Source organism: Parus major, chromosome 2 (assembly GCF_001522545.3).
Source record: "Parus major isolate Abel chromosome 2, Parus_major1.1, whole genome shotgun sequence".
Taxonomy (NCBI): Eukaryota; Metazoa; Chordata; class Aves; order Passeriformes; family Paridae; genus Parus; species Parus major.
In genome coordinates, this window is record NC_031769.1 from 132,588,325 (window position 1) to 132,603,942 (window position 15,618).

At 40.5% G+C, this 15,618-nt stretch overlaps 1 protein-coding gene and 1 non-coding gene across 7 annotated transcripts in view; one reads left to right on the forward strand and one right to left on the reverse strand.

Moving 5' to 3' along the window:
* Positions 1-15,618, forward strand: part of OXR1 (oxidation resistance 1) — a 257,813-nt gene that overhangs the window by 43,268 nt on the left and 198,927 nt on the right. The gene's annotated exons all lie outside the window — the stretch shown is intronic.
* Positions 8,798-8,880, reverse strand: TRNAL-CAG. The gene has a single exon. It is a non-coding gene; the product is annotated as a tRNA-Leu (tRNA).

Below are 15,618 nucleotides of genomic sequence, written 5' to 3' on the forward strand. Positions count from 1 at the left end.
GGCCTCAACCACTCTGATATTTGTTGGACACCTTAGCAGGGCATAAACAATTGAGGGGATTCCTGGCAAGCATTGATGGTAACTTTCTTCTCCAAGGGATAGAGGAGCCAGCAAGAGGTGCTATGCTGGACCTTGTTCTCACCACACAAGAGAGGCTGCAGGGGACTGTGGAGCTCAAGGGCAGCCTTGTCTCCAGTGACCATGAAATGGTGGAGTTCAATACCCTTTAGGGCAGTGGGGAGAGCGCACAGCAATCTCACTACCCTGGGCTTCAGGAAAGCAGACCTTGTCTGCCTTGAATTACTCCTCTTGGTAGAGTACCGTGGCATAAAGACTCATAGGGAAGAGGAAATAAAGAAAACTGGTTGATATTCAAAGATCACCTTCCAACTTGGAAGAGATGCATCCCAACAAGTAAGAAATCAGGCAAAAATGTTTGGAGGCCTGTGTGGGTGAACAAGAAGTTTCTGGGTAAACTCAGAGTCAGAAAAGAGTGTGGAAGCAAGGACAGGGAGCTTGGGAGGAATACAGAGAAATTGTCTGGGCAATCAGGGGTCACGTGTGGATAACTAAGACCCTGACAGAATCAAATCTAGTCAGGAACATCAAGGGCAATGAGAAAAGTTTCAATAAGAACATCAGTAGTAAAGGACAGACTAGGGAAATGGTGGGCCCTCTCTGGAAGGAAATGTCAGACCTTGTTACCTGGGGTATGGAGAAGGTTGAGGTATCCAATGCCTCTTTTGCCTCAGTCTTCACCAATAAGTGCTCCAGTCACACTGCCCAAGTCACAGAAAGCAAAGGCAGGAACCAGGAGAGTGAAGAAATGCATGCTGGAGAAGATGAAGTTCAAGATCATCTAAGGAACATGAAGATGCACAAGTCCATGGGATCTGATGAGATGCATCTGTAGGACATCAGGGAGTTCTCAGAGGAGTTTTTTAAGCCACTATCCATCATATTTGAGAAGTCACGGCAGTCTGGTGAAGTTCCCACTGACTGGAAAGGGGGAAATATAACCCCTAGTTTTAAAAAGGGAAAAAGAAGGAGACCTGAGGAACAACAGGCCAGTTGGTCTCACCTCTGTGCCTGGCAAGATAATGGAGCAGATTCTTCTAAAAACTGTGCTAAGGCACTTGCAAAATAAGGATGTGATTGGTGGCAGACACCATGGTTTCACTAAGAGCAAATCATGTCTGAAAAGTTTGGTGGCCTTCTGTGATGGGGTTACAGCACTGGCAGATAAGGGAACAGCAACAGATGTCTTCTAGTGGGACTTGTGCAAAGCACTTGACACTGTCCCACATGACATCCTTTGACTCTAGCATGGAGAGACACGGATTTGATGGATGCACCACTTGGTGGATAAGGAGCTGGCTGGTTGGTCAAACTCAAGAAGTTGTTGTCAAGGGCCTGGTATCCTTGTGCAGAGCAGTGACAAGTGGCATTTTGCAGGGGTCAGTATTGGACTGCTGCTGTTTAACAGCCTTGTTGGTGACATGGGCAGGGGGATTGAAGGCACTCTTGGCAAGATTGGCAATGACACCAAACTGTGTGGTGTGGTTGACACACTGGAGGGAAGGGATATCATCCAGAGGGACATGGACAGGCTTGAGATGTAGGTCCATTCAAAACCCCATGGAGTTCAACAAGGCCAAGTACAAGGCCCTGAGGAAGTAGCCCTGAGGAATGGACTTGGGGGTGTCAGTGGATTGATAGCTTAAGATGTGGACAATGTGGGCTTGCAGCCCAGAAAGCCAAACGTGTCCTGGGTTGCATCAAAAGCAGTGTGGGCAGTAGGGCTATGGTGGGGATTCTGGTCGTTGGCTCTGCCCTTGTGAGATCCCACCTGGAATGTTGTGTCCAGCCCTGAGGTCCCTAACACACAAAGGAAATGAACCTCTTGGAAGAAGTCCAGAGAAGAGAAGGAAAGATGGTCAGAAGGCTGGAACACCTCTCATGTGAAGTCAGGCTGAGAGAACTGGGGTCTGTTCAGCCTGGAAAAGAGAAGGCTTTGGGGAGACCTCATAGTACCTTTCAGCACCTAAAGAGGGCCTATGGAAGAGCTGGAGAGGGACTTTTTACAAGCATGTACAGTGGCAGAATAAGAGGTAATGTATTTAACCTGCAAGGGAGTAGGTTTAGATTAGAGATTAGGAAGAAATTCCATACTGTGAACATGTTGAAACCATGGTTATCCCGGCTATCCAGAGAAGTTGTGAGTGCTTGGAAGTGTTCAGGGCCAGGTTGAATGGGACTTTGAGGAACCTTGCTCTAGCAGGAAATGTCCCTGCCCATGGCAGAGGAATTGGAACTAGATGACCCTTCCAACTCGAAATATTCTATAATTCTATTCTAGTATCTTTCTTTATTCCTGCTATTGTTTTGATAATGTGAGTCTGAAGACTGGAATAGGTAAAGCTTCCTTCTTAGCCTGTATACTTCTTTCAAATGTATAAAGTAGATGGGGAGTCTCCTGGCAAGGGGAGAAATAAATGCAACATATGCACAGTAAGAGCAAAACAGCTATGAGAGTAGTTCTAAGAGCTGAAGATGTCATTAAAAGGTCATTTACCTTTTGGCAAATCATTGCATTTTGCCTGACTTTTATTAGTGTGAGAGATGAGAAATGTTTTGGCATTTATTATGATAAACCAGTTGTAAACAGCATGATCTTGTTTCTCTGGGTATTATGGAGAAATGCTAGATGCCTCCACAACAAAAAGACAGGAATCCTTATGAACAACATAGGGAAAATCCAGAAACCAGAAAAATTATGTATCTTAGAGTATTCAAATTAAAGTAATGAATGCTGTGGTCTTAAAACCTTTGCTACAGTCTTAAAACCTTTATAAGATCATCACTTCACATTAAGGCAGAGCAGTGGTCCTGTTCAGAGTGTAGGAAGGTGTGAGGAACATTGCCCTGACCCATTGACTGGCTTACACACAGTTCCTCAGGCAGTGCACAGTCAGGCTCTGCAGCATCATGTGAATGTTAAAACTATCAGAAAATGTCCAAACCCCACTTTTTTAATGGGAAAGTGGTTAAACACTAGAAGAATTTGTCACAAGATTGTATGGTCATTGTCATGGCAATCAAAACTGGCTGTGGTCCTGAGCAATCTGCTGCAGCTGAGCTGGCTCAGAGTGGGGAGGATCCCAAGAGGGCCCACCAGCTCCAGTGACCCTCTTGCAGGCTATGAGACAAAGAAATACCACTGCAATAAGAAACCTCTGAACCCCAAATTTCTGGACACAATGAAGTTTTGTCCTACTGTTTGTCCTGCTGATTACCACTGTCTGTATTGATTTCTGTCTCAGGGGTAATCTTGGCCACCATCCCAGAGGATGTGCTGACCATTGGTTTGATCCAGCATGGATGTTATTGCATGTTTTAAGAGGATATTGGGCTGGACTACAGATAAGGAGTAAGTCTAACTATGGAGAACATATTATTTAGGAGAGGAGGCAATGCAGCTACACCTGTGATCCAGGCAGGGCAGCCCAGTGAGAGCCCTGACACTGAGATTTTGCATGAGGTTTTGTTTTCTTATCAGTTCTATGATGTAAGGCTGGTGGGTCTTCCTCTTTGAGGAGACACTGAAGATCTTGAGTGCTTTGGTGAGGGGTCTGCATAGCTGTGCAGCAGCAATGGGGACCAGCTGTGCTGTGCTGAGGAGAGTGGGAGCTGCCAGTGCCTAGCACTAGCACTGAAGGAACAGGAAAATAAGTTAATTCCAGTTAAACATGAGTGTGACATTACCACTCTGAATTAAGGGTTACTATTTCTATCAGCAAACAACTAGAGGTTTGGCTGAGGGTAAAAAGACAGCATTACTTTTAAAAGTGGAAGGAAAAGGGCTTTTGCAAATGGAGCAAGCCTACCAAAACATACTGTTTTATCCAATAATGTTTGTAAAGAGCACTAGTAGCAGAAAGAATAACAAGCTGCCCCATATTCTGACTGTGTCTGTCTGTAGGAGATCCAGATGCAAGCATGGCTTGTGGCAGGTAGCTTTTTGCCTCTGCTGTCACAAGGGTCTCTAAGCTATCAGAAACAGCTCTGTGTTACTTCCACTTTCCAGGCACCTGTGTTTCCTCATGCCAAAGCTGCCCTTTGGGCCTGCCCCTCTGCAGTATGAGTTATGCCAGTAGAGATCCAGGATGCTTGTACTGAGAGATGAGCTGCTGCATGCATCATCTTTAATAGATTTAATAGATTTAATGCCGATTGACTTCGGCATTGTCTGAATTGTTTCCAGTCATAAAGCTGACATTTAATTAACATCAGAGTTAACCATCAATGTCCTTAACAGAGTTAGTCCAATTTTCATGTTTTAATAACTGTGAACAGCATGGATGCCCAGGTAGACTCCTTTCAAGGTAGATTCATTAGGGCAAAAAAAGGACCATTAGCAGCTGGTAATGGATTGTTTCTCAGTAAGATAAACGCAAATTCAGACATGCTTTGAACTGTCAGTGTAGGCTTGCTTCAATAACAAAGGGAGCAGGTGAGCTGTGGTACCCTGATTCTTTTTACTTTGGTTTTAAAAAAAACTTTGAAAACTACAAAGTATTGGAAATATACTGTCCTATCCACTAATGAGCAGTAAAAAGTAATGAGACATCTCAAAACTCCCTCAGTGTCCACATACTTAGCATATACTTGTCTGAACTTCCTCAAAATCTTTTCAAAGTGATGCGTGGCTCTGGTGTCAGGAGAGAAATACTGGAAGCATTTCCATCAGTTTCAGTTGTTCAGTGACTCATGCTGAGTGGCAAGATCAGATCAGATCTGGGTATTTATTATGCTTTCTGATGAGCATATGAGATGGTCTCTGCTGTGCTGTATTCTCCCCTAATCCATGGGCAACATTCATAAAACCAGGATGAGGAGAGTTTGCTGATAACCGTTTGTTTGCGAGAAAAAAAATTATCTGAAGGAATAATTTCTATGTGACAATACCCTCACATGTGAGATGGTGCAGTAGTGGTAATGGCAGAGTCCCAGCTTGCCCATAAAATTATCTATTTCCCTGAAACCCCTTCAAGGGGATTTCACATAGAGTGTGGGGTCTGCATCTCTTCTTTCCCCTTCTGATCAATAAGGGCTCCGCTCACATGTACAGCTCTGGCTGGAGCTGCAAGGGAATCCTTATTTCTTAATAATTTAAAGGTTATATTTAATAGAGGCTTCCTTAAAGCAAACTGGCCTTTGGTAGTGCACAACACTTTTCTGTGGCTTTTGCCTCCTGTTTGCATTGGCACCCTGAAATACATTTGTTTGAAAAAGTGTATATTCCCTATCTTAAAAAGACAAACAAACAAAAAAAACCCCAAACAACCCGCAAAAAACAAACCAAATCAAATCAAAACAAAACAAACACCAAAAAACCAAAACCAAACAAACAAAAAAAAAAAGAGAGAGAGAAAGAAAGAAAAAAGAAAATATTTGTCATTCTCTGAATCTTATTTACCAGGAGCACTGCCTTGTGCACCATGCCATAGAGAGAAAAAAAATCTGAGCTCTTTGTTTTTCTGTACTCACCTTGTGACATTTTCTCACAGGAAATATTCACAGCACATGCAAATGTTGAGAGTTTGGTCTCAATCCTTGTGACTAGAAATGGCTAAGATATATGCAGTTTTTATCTCAGAAAAAGCTGATCATGTGCTTTAATAATGAAAGTTAAGTCTGAAGATTTTGTCTAGCTAATATGATTATTTTAGTTTTAAATTGACTACAGAGCTGGACATATTCATGTGAAGATTTTCCTAGCCTCACTAAACAGCTTATATATAAAGAGTGCAGATATCAGCATGTGATTTTGAAATACCAAGCTACCAAGCATACATGCTGATAATCAGATTTTTTAAAGTGTTTTTTTTATTTCCCTCAAATACCTCTAGATTCTGTCTAGTCCATCTTGTAAAAGATTCTGAAATCAAATTTATCAGAAGAGACTTGCCTCCACAGAATTTGTTTATGTCAGTTCTGTCAGTTTCTGTGTTTTACCAACATTTGGTGCATATTCGTAAAAGTGACTGTTATATACATAACACTAATGAAGGATTTGATAGATTATTTTGCTCTGTTCAGGCCTTTAACTCAGGAAAAAATATCTGCTTGAGAATAAGGAATTGAACTTTATACGGAGATTTCTTAAAGAAGTCCTATGGTCTCTGTTGTTTACGATGGCCTGGAATTTAACCCTCCCTCTCCCTCTTTAGCTTTGTTCATTTTTATAATCTGTAATTATGGAAGAGTTGGATTGGAAGAATATTATGTTTTATTTTGTGGTTATATTGAAAATCCAAATTAAATCTTATCTGCATATGTAATTTACTCATTACAATGTGTTACTAGAAGGGAAATGCTGTTAACTACAAGCTATAAAGAGTTCTAGGCTGCAGAGGTTTTATCCTGTGGCTCTGTGCATATGTAATGTTGCTGCTGTTTCAAATATAATTTGCATTATGGGGTTAATCCTAGGACCACTGAGGTAACTTGTGAACTGCCACTGGAATTAGGGATTTTCTTAGCCTGAATGGTGGCCAGAGCCCTGTGTAGTTCTCTGTGTCTCTGCCCCCCATGCAAGCCTCTCAGTGGGGATCAAAGTAGGATCAGGAAGGGATTGCAGAAAAAAGCTGCAGTCCTGAATAAGTATTTGAATGCATAATTATTTAATGGTCTTCTTATTTGCAGTTTTCTAAGATGCTGAAAACATCTCATACTGTAGGTACACCTGTTCTGATTTATATGATCTAAATATTCTTATTATAATTGAAATGAAGCTAAGGGGGTTCAAGACCTCAATGTTGCTGTTTATCTTGTGGCCTATAATTATTTAATGGTTTATATGTATATCTATCTATATCTCTACCTCAGTTATATTTTTTTTTCTTCAAACTCTAGGAGAAGTTGACACTCTAAGTTTAGATCAAATTACTTCTAATAATATTGATTTTATGCCTCTATAAGGTTGATGATATACTGCTATTGTAAATTGGGTTGGTGGGACTTGATGTTGATTTCAGGTTTTGTCTAAAATGGATCCCACAGGAAGACCAGCCAGCTCTGAGTCCTGCAGCTTCAGATTTCAGGGTTACTGCTTTAGGTGCCTGCCTATTGATTTTGTTGTATTTGGCAGATCCAGACATGCTGGACTTGCTGTGTGCTCATAGTAGGCAAATGTGCTGCTTTCATAATTCCAGCACTGGTAAAGTTGTTGTCAGGAATGTGGAATTGAGCACTTTAATGGTCATGGGGATGAAAGCATCCCTGTATATGTTGGCAGCCTGTAGTGCTGCTTGCCTAGTAAGAATGGATGGATTAACACCACCCCATGGGTTAGATCCTGGGGAAAAACAGATAATATCTTTTCTGTACACAAGGTGTGGTAGAGAAGTACTTTGTGCAGGTAAGCACTCTGCTCAAGGACTTTCAGTAGTATTTGCAGATTGAAGGAATTAGTTGCCTTTGTCAGAGCTTGTGTTATTTTGACTTAATTAAAACACTACCTCAGTTTGTTTCTTCCCCTGGAATAATTCATTGATTTGCCTATTTTAGCTGCCCATTTATAATGATCTAGTGTTATGTGTTTTCAGAGGTCATTTTTGTATGTCTGCTGACTGTTTGCAGTGCTGGATATTTAACATCAACTAAAAAACCTAGTCTTCCACTTCATTCATGGGAAGAATATTCTCAAGACTGTTGTTTATAATCTTATTTATCAGAAATACTTTGTATTCTAGAATTTCACTTAATGAGTATTTAATTCTAAATATATAATATGAAAATTTAATTAGTTTACTGATTAATATCTGCTTTTTAGAGGTCTTTAAATTTTAAAAAATCAAGAACATAAAGAAATATCCAGAGTATTTTGGACAGCAAGTTAACAATAGGGAAAATGCATCTAACATTGAGCTGGAAGCTGTAGTTTTAGAAAACATCTGGAGCCAAAATAACAACTTATCTCTGGCAAAAGCGGGAGAGAGGGAGGTTTTGCCTTGTTTTTGTACTCTCCTTTGCTCACTCCCCTTCTCCTGCCACTTAGGCAAGTGCCATGACTGTGTGTGTGATTGCCTGGTGGGTGGGTGTCACTCCCTAAAGCAGCAGAAGCCCAGTCTTGGGGCAGCAGCATTTCTCACTGCTCAGGTGAGTGCCTGGCCTGGCATGCAGCCTCAGAGCTGGTGCAGGGAAAGTGGAGGGCTGGTGCAGCCATGGTGGTGAGAGCAAGCAAAATCCCACCAGTTTTTTGGGGTTGCTCTGTGAACTGCTCCCTGCTTTAGGCTGAAACAATTAGATTTCCCATGGTAATTTAAGACGCCATTTAAGGAATAGAATAGAATAGAATAGAATAGAATAGAATAGAATAGAATAGAATAGAATAGAATAGAATAGAATAGAATAGAATAGAATAGAATAGAAAGTTCAGTTGGCAGTAACCTGCAGTGATCATCAACTGCCTGACCAATTCAGGGCTGATCAAATGTTAAAGCAAGTTTTTAAGTGGATTGTCCAAAAGCCTCTAAAACATTGACAGGCTTGGGGCATCACCTCTCTGGGAAGCCTGTTCCACTTTTTATTTCCTTCTCAGTAAAGATGTGCTTGCTAGTGTCCAGTCTGAACCTCCCCTGACAGCTTTGAACTATTCCTGAACCTCCTGGCAGTGGATGTGCCAGGACGATGAGAACAGCACCTCCCCTTTCCCTCCTCTGGAAGCTGTGGAGTGCGATGAAGTCTTCCCTCAGCCACTTTTTTTCCGAAGTAGACAAAACCAAAATAGGGCTGTCAGAAGTGGGATTCGAACCCACGCCTCCAGGGGAGACTGCGACCTGAACGCAGCGCCTTAGACCGCTCGGCCATCCTGACCCACGTGGGGGGAGCTGTAACGGGTCCATCTCTGCCTACCCGCAAATGTTTTTAGTGAAGTAATATTGTTCTATACACAGTGGGTGGTAAAAAATATTCCAAATGAAAACGTATTTTGTGTTGGCCCTCTGGTAACCATAATAACTGATGTTTATTTATACATGCAGCTGCTGCATTCTGTGAGTGAATGAGAAAGAAACAGGTACTTTTGCATGTATATTACATGTCACAAAGCAGACATTTGAAGCTGTACAGAAATTAATAAAAATGTGGTATGCAGTATGTTTCACAACAATTGCTTAAGGCTGATTTGTTTCCTGTAGCGTATATGAAAATCCCCTTGAGATATGTACAAGTTATTCATGGTAAGAGTTCTCTGATACTTGAAAGGGAACTGTGACACTGAAACAAATTGTGTGTCTTCTTGCTGAGGGTTTTTTTCAAAAAAATTCATTTACTTGAAAACTGAATCTAGGAACCTCTAAATATAAAAATTTGGTCAGGATTTGGGAGTAAAATATGAAAGGCAAGAGGTGTGCTTGTTTGGAAGCATCAGGTTAAAGTACATTGTCTCTGTTAGGACTATAAACTTACTAGAGAAAAAAAATAAAATTAAATTGGACAACCAGAAACTGACTGTCAGAAATGGCAAATAAAATATTTAAATTTAAAATATAAGTTATTAAATTTATATTAAACATATATTTAATACAAATGAAATAATTTTATTACATTATATAATAATTCCTTAAAACTTTAGGAAGCAATATTTTCCAATGACAAAAAAAGGGCAACTGACTGTGCTAGATTGGCCAAAAAATTGGTGCTGGTTTTATTTGATATTGTTGCTTCTGTATGGAGAAACCATTTTTTCTGGCTCCAGTTTGTCAGTGTCTTTCTCTCACTGGGGAGCCCAAAGTGCTGGGTCCAATACTTTGGTGCCATCTCATGGGTGATGAGTTGAGGTAAATAATGACTTGTCTTGACCTACTGGCCATGTCCTTCCTTGGAGACACACAAGAGCTGACTGGACAAGGCTCTCTCTCCTCCTGACTTCAGAGTCAGTCCTATCCTCAAAGCTGACTTTGCTTTGAGCAAGACTTTAGAGCAGGTAAGTACTAAAGGGCCCCTCAAACCTAAAGGCTCTTGTGACTCTACAGCTATGTGCCATAATTCTGAATGATTTTATGTACCAATGCTTGTGGATTGAGACTATTGATGCTGTAACTTGGACATGCTGTAATGCGTCCTGAACCTTTGCATTTTTATCCTTGTACTTGTTTGTAGGGCAGAAAGCTGTCTTGTCTGAGGCCTAGCAGAATGAAAAGACGAGCCTGTGTAACCAATATTCTTGTAAAATCCTGGAAATGCTGTGTTTCTTATTATGTTGGGAGTCAGAAGTTTTGCTGTAATGCATTTTGGTGGTCTTGGTTGACTTACTGGAATAAGTTTTCTCATATTTAGTAATTGAAGTAAATTTTCTCATATTTAGAATTAGTAATATATTATATATTAGTAATATATTTAAATTCTATAGAAACAGGATCTTGGAAAGGTCACAAAACCTGTTTATATGTGCTGAAATAACAGTCTGAGCCAATGTGGTGCTGTTTGGTTGATTTTTTCTAAACTAGTGGACTAATTAGGGGTAGATTTTTCCAGCTTTGGTATATAGTGAGATGGGCTGAGTCCAATAAGCAGAAATACAAATGGCAGAAATTTGACCACCAAAGTCTACTTGTAATGTAGTAATTCCAGAACGAGCAGCAGTTGCAGCCTACACTCTTTCTGCTGTCAGCATAGAGCTGTCTGGGTCTTCAGCCAACAGCTCCAAAACATTGTGTTCCCTACTTCAAGACATATTGATGATGTAAAGGTGACTAAATGTGTCTTGAATTCCTGGGAAATTAACTAAATAGGTCTTAATTTAAATCAAGTCCAAGTCATAAAGATAACATTACCCATTGGCTTCCAGACTGGTAGATCACACAGGAAAGCATAACTAAGTGCTCAATCCTGCTCAATCCTACTGCTCAAGCCTGCTTTTGGGCAGTTCTCTCTCAACAGTGGGTATTTTTTGGCCCAAAACTTCATTAACTACTGAGCTAATGCTCTGTAGCATTTGCTTTTACCCTAAAAATCTGCAGATCTGGCTGACTTGCTGGTCAAAACTGTGGTGCTTGGTATGCAGTTACTGTATTGACTGAATTGAGCTCTAGTAAGTAAGAACTGAAAACCTCAGTAAAAAAATGTCATTTTTAAAAAGATGTATGTGTTCTCCAAATGCTTTGGCACAGACTTACATATCTGCCTGTCCATCACACATTCAGACTCCTCAGACCCGAGGCTGGAGGCTGTTGTGTTGCAGGATGTTGATGGGGTCCTTCAAATGTGTTCCTATCCACTAAAAATAAAGTCCCTGGGATGTAAAGTGCATTGGTATTACCCATTGAAAGGTTTTGCTCTGCTGGTACTGAGTACATGTTCTGATGATAGCAGGAGAAGAAGAAACTCTTTGGCAAAGGTATCACTGTTGATAGTCTGTGATATTTGCTTTATGCTGGTGCCCAACCAATCAGTGATTGTCACTGCTGTCAGTGTACATCAGCAGCTGATGTATTGAAATGCTGGGTCCAGTATCCCCAGGGCTGGAGATAAAGGGCATCATGATATCCCTTGATATTGAAGGCCTCTCTGCCACCTTTGCTTATCTCTTCTGTCACTCGGTAGCCCTTCCTTGGACATTTTGGGTTTCTGTCCTGCTTTAAGTAAAGGTTCTCACAAAGTGAGAGCATTTTTGTGCTTTTCTTTTTTTGAATAGCAGAGTTGCTTTCCTCCTTATGTTTCAGGTGTCTCCCTGGGGCCCTGAAAGAATTCAAAAAGAATGACTGTGTCCAGTGGGACCTTCTCCCAAGGAAGGAATCTCTCCTTCCAAAGAGAACATGGAGCATTTTATATGGGAGATTAAATGTGGTTAAATGGAGACTCGACTTCAAATGCTGATGCCTTTTCACTATACTTATAACTTCACATTTTATCCCTAGTTCTGCAAAAGCAAATGTTCTTGACTTTACAGCTTTCTCTAATCCTGTTGTCAGGCCTTTTTTGGTTGCACAAAGGGAAATATAAAGAGAGGCATAGACTCAAAATGTTGTCAAGAAGGTGGGAATCTTACTGTCCCCTGTAATCTTTAGGGACCAGACTCACTCATTTATATGAAAAATACATTTACATCAATAGCAGAAAGAGATTATAGGCTGGAAATGAGACTGCTCTGCATCAGACCCATGTTGTTTCAGCAGCCAGCTGTCTTTGCAGCAGAACTTCGTGTTGTAGTCAAAAGTAAGAATAGTAATAGAGGTTTTTCCTGGGCATATTCCAGTGAGAATTCGAGATATGAGGGGCACAACTGAGAAAAAAAGTAATCATCTTACTCTATTCAAAGAACATGTTCAGGTGAAGAGCTGACTTCAGTTCTGTTCCCAACCTGTCCTCTTCCTGTCTGGTAAGCAGCAGCTCACATGGATGGAAGTAGTTACATTTATGATTATCAATACAGGGTATGGATGGGGGTTTGTATTTAACATGGCTGCAGTAAAAGGTGACTTGATAGCTGACACTGGGGCAGAACTTGACCTGCAAAATCCTAATTACTAATTGATGAGTAAGCATCTAACCCAACTTTCAGCTTCCAGCTCAAGTGTTCAGCAGTGAAAAACATCCTTGTGCTTGTTAGGAAAAGTGAAAAAAGAAAAGAACCTGTAAATCACTGGAGATGTGATAAGCATGGAAGCTTACAGTGACATAATAACTCTATTTTATTGCTAACAAGGACTTTATTTTTACTTTTATATAGCAAGTTCCTAAAATATTTGAAGCACATCTGCACATTTATACTATATTAAAGTTCTGTCCTTATTTATAAAGGTAATAGCAAACAAACTATTGAACTGCAAGGAGTCTTGTCAATTATTTATGTTAAATGAATCAGATGATGTTATGTATCCCAGACGCTCAAGTGAAAAAAACAGTGACAAAAGTAGTTTATCACGTAACCTGTGGAGGAGGCCCTGTGTCTTCTCTTGGCAGTTTCCAGGAAGGCAGAGACATCGTAGAGAGGTTTTAGCTTAGACAGGGCTAAATAGGGTTTGGCTGGTAGACCTGGCTGTGGAGAACTGGATGTAGCTAACACAGGATTTAGTGAAGGGACAGCTCTAGAAGGGCTTGCCTCGTGCTAGCTAGAGAAGGGAGAACCATGTGGCATTATCCAGAGTGCTGCAGGTGATTGCCTCTTCCTGGTGTTTTTGCAGGGTAATAAAACAGGCTTTGAATAAAGGGCAGTACCTGACTGTGCCTTGGTTTCTACTTCCATATCATAAAGCCACTTCCTACTTACTGAAATTCTATGGAAAGAGTAAATCCCAGGCCTGTTGGTAGTGGATATTAGCTGTTGGTAGTGGATATTAAATGTGTTTGGTGCCTCTTTTTGGACACTGCAGCCTTTCTCTCCTCTCCAGATGGAATGGATGGCATCTGCAGCCACTTGCTCTCTGATACATAGGTGAATGTTTCTTCTGAGGTGCAGAGGGAATGAACCTCCAGCTGATTTTATATGGGTCTATTTGCAATAAAAAAAAGAGAGTGCAGCCAATGAGTGCAGCACTGCTAATTATCACACAGTAAAGACAATGAAAAATAACAATGATATTATATCATATCTATTACATAATAAGAGCACTGAAGTACTGAATAATGATTAGTGTACTATAAAATGTGGAAGGTTTCTTAAGAGTGTTGTGTATTTGGAGAGTGGGTTTTGTTAGTGCAACTGTAAATACTAGAGTCTTGTGAATGTGTTATGCAGTATGTAAAAGAAATAAGATACTTCACCCTTCACTGTGTACAGAAAACAGTAGCACAGTAGCTGTCAAATAGTAGCCATCCCTTAGACTTCCCTCTTTTTCTAAAAGCATGATATTTACATGTTTACTTTTCTTATCCCAAAGAGACGTAGTGCCTTTTTTCTTTCCCTCAAAAGGATTTCTATTTGCATGATTAATATGTTCCTTGCATACTGTGAAGAGGAATATCTGCTTCACTCTGGTACCCTGGCTGACTCCCCATCGACTGCTTTCCAAACTAACAGAAGAACTATTTATGTTTGCAACAAAAAGAAATCATGCTGCTTTGGAGTGTGGTTTTCTTGTTGACATTTTAGAAACTGTTCCAGGCTCTTCTTAATATTTAGACAAACAAATATGTTTGCTTTTTTTTCTGGTGCTGCTGTTGACATTTCCTAAGGGAATCGCTGAAGATGTTAACAACTTCCCAGCACAGGCATGCTGTAATGGAATAGCTCTTTGCTTGTGGCCCTGACACAAATTCCTTTTAACTGATGTTTTTGCTGAAAGTAATGTGATTGTGATAACTTATGTGAGTCAGGGTAAATGTGAATCAGTCCTGGCTATTTTGGGGAGCATAAATGTCTGCTAAACTCCTTAGTGTTTTTCTTCTTGCAGATATAACAAGCAGAAGGTATCAATTTATTGCGTGCCTCAGAGCCTCTGTGCTGCACAAATATCTGCAGTGCAGAGCAGGAAGAAGGTCCATGAGGAGCACTGGTAATTGGTGAAGCCTGAAGGCCAGGGAAGCTTGTAACTCTACCTGCAGAAATTGGTCAGTTTGGGGCTCAGCTAATTTTGGAAGCAGTAGCCATGAAAAACAATCACATAGTGGAACGTGCCCCTGTATGTGTAGAGTGTGTCCCAAGGGCACTGTAGGTTAGACACAGATTGATGTGTCTGAGTTGAACCTGTGCACTGCCATAGCTCTGCTATCTGGTCAGTACATACAGGGTATAATTATGTTAGCTATTAACCCAGGTCTGTCCACTTAGAGAATTTATATAACCTTTTATGGGTGAAGGTTTTGAAGACTTTTTAAGCAGGTTGGGTTTTGTTTTGGAATCCCAGATTAAAAGTCTGAAGCTCTTATATGTAACTAGCCTGTTTAGCGTGTGTCTCTATTAAAAATGTTCCTACAAGAATAAGTTTTAGCTTACAATCTTTTAGCAAGTCTGTCTGTTTTTCTGACTGGTCATGTATTGCAGCTATAGAACAGATTTTCCTCAAATTTCCATTGCCGTTTTAAAATCTTTTCAGATGAAAAATTTCTGTCTCTGGGATTATCTTAACCACAGTTATTATATTGTCTGCATTTTCAGAGAAAATGTAGAGAAACTCGTTTGCAAGGCAGTCATGCAGCAGGATTTTGGCCATGTTTGCTCTGTTCCTGAGCCCTTTGGCTGAGGCTCCAAGAGGCAGTCTTTGTTGGTCTGTGGCTGTTCCCCTGCCTTGAAAAGGAACAAAAACTGTCAGGAAGAAAGATACTCATCCTAAGGGTAGACTCCAGTTACATTAAATAGAATAGCAGCCACTTGGAGATGGGACTGGAAGGCAGCCAAAAGGACACTGAAATTTTTCAATAGTCTGTCCCTATCCCTGTCTTCCAGTGATCAACAGAGAATGTAATTTCAACCTTCAAACTATTCACTGCAACCAAAGGGAACTGAATATTGTTCTGGCTCTATTTTAAAGAGCTTTGTAACCTAGATAAGGAGATACTCTTCTTTTAAATGTGCATGCTGTTCTACTATTGCAGTAAATCATTGCAGGTATTACAACCTATTGATTAAAGTAAATGGTCCTTTTGGCTGTCTTGAATGTGTTTCATAAGGAA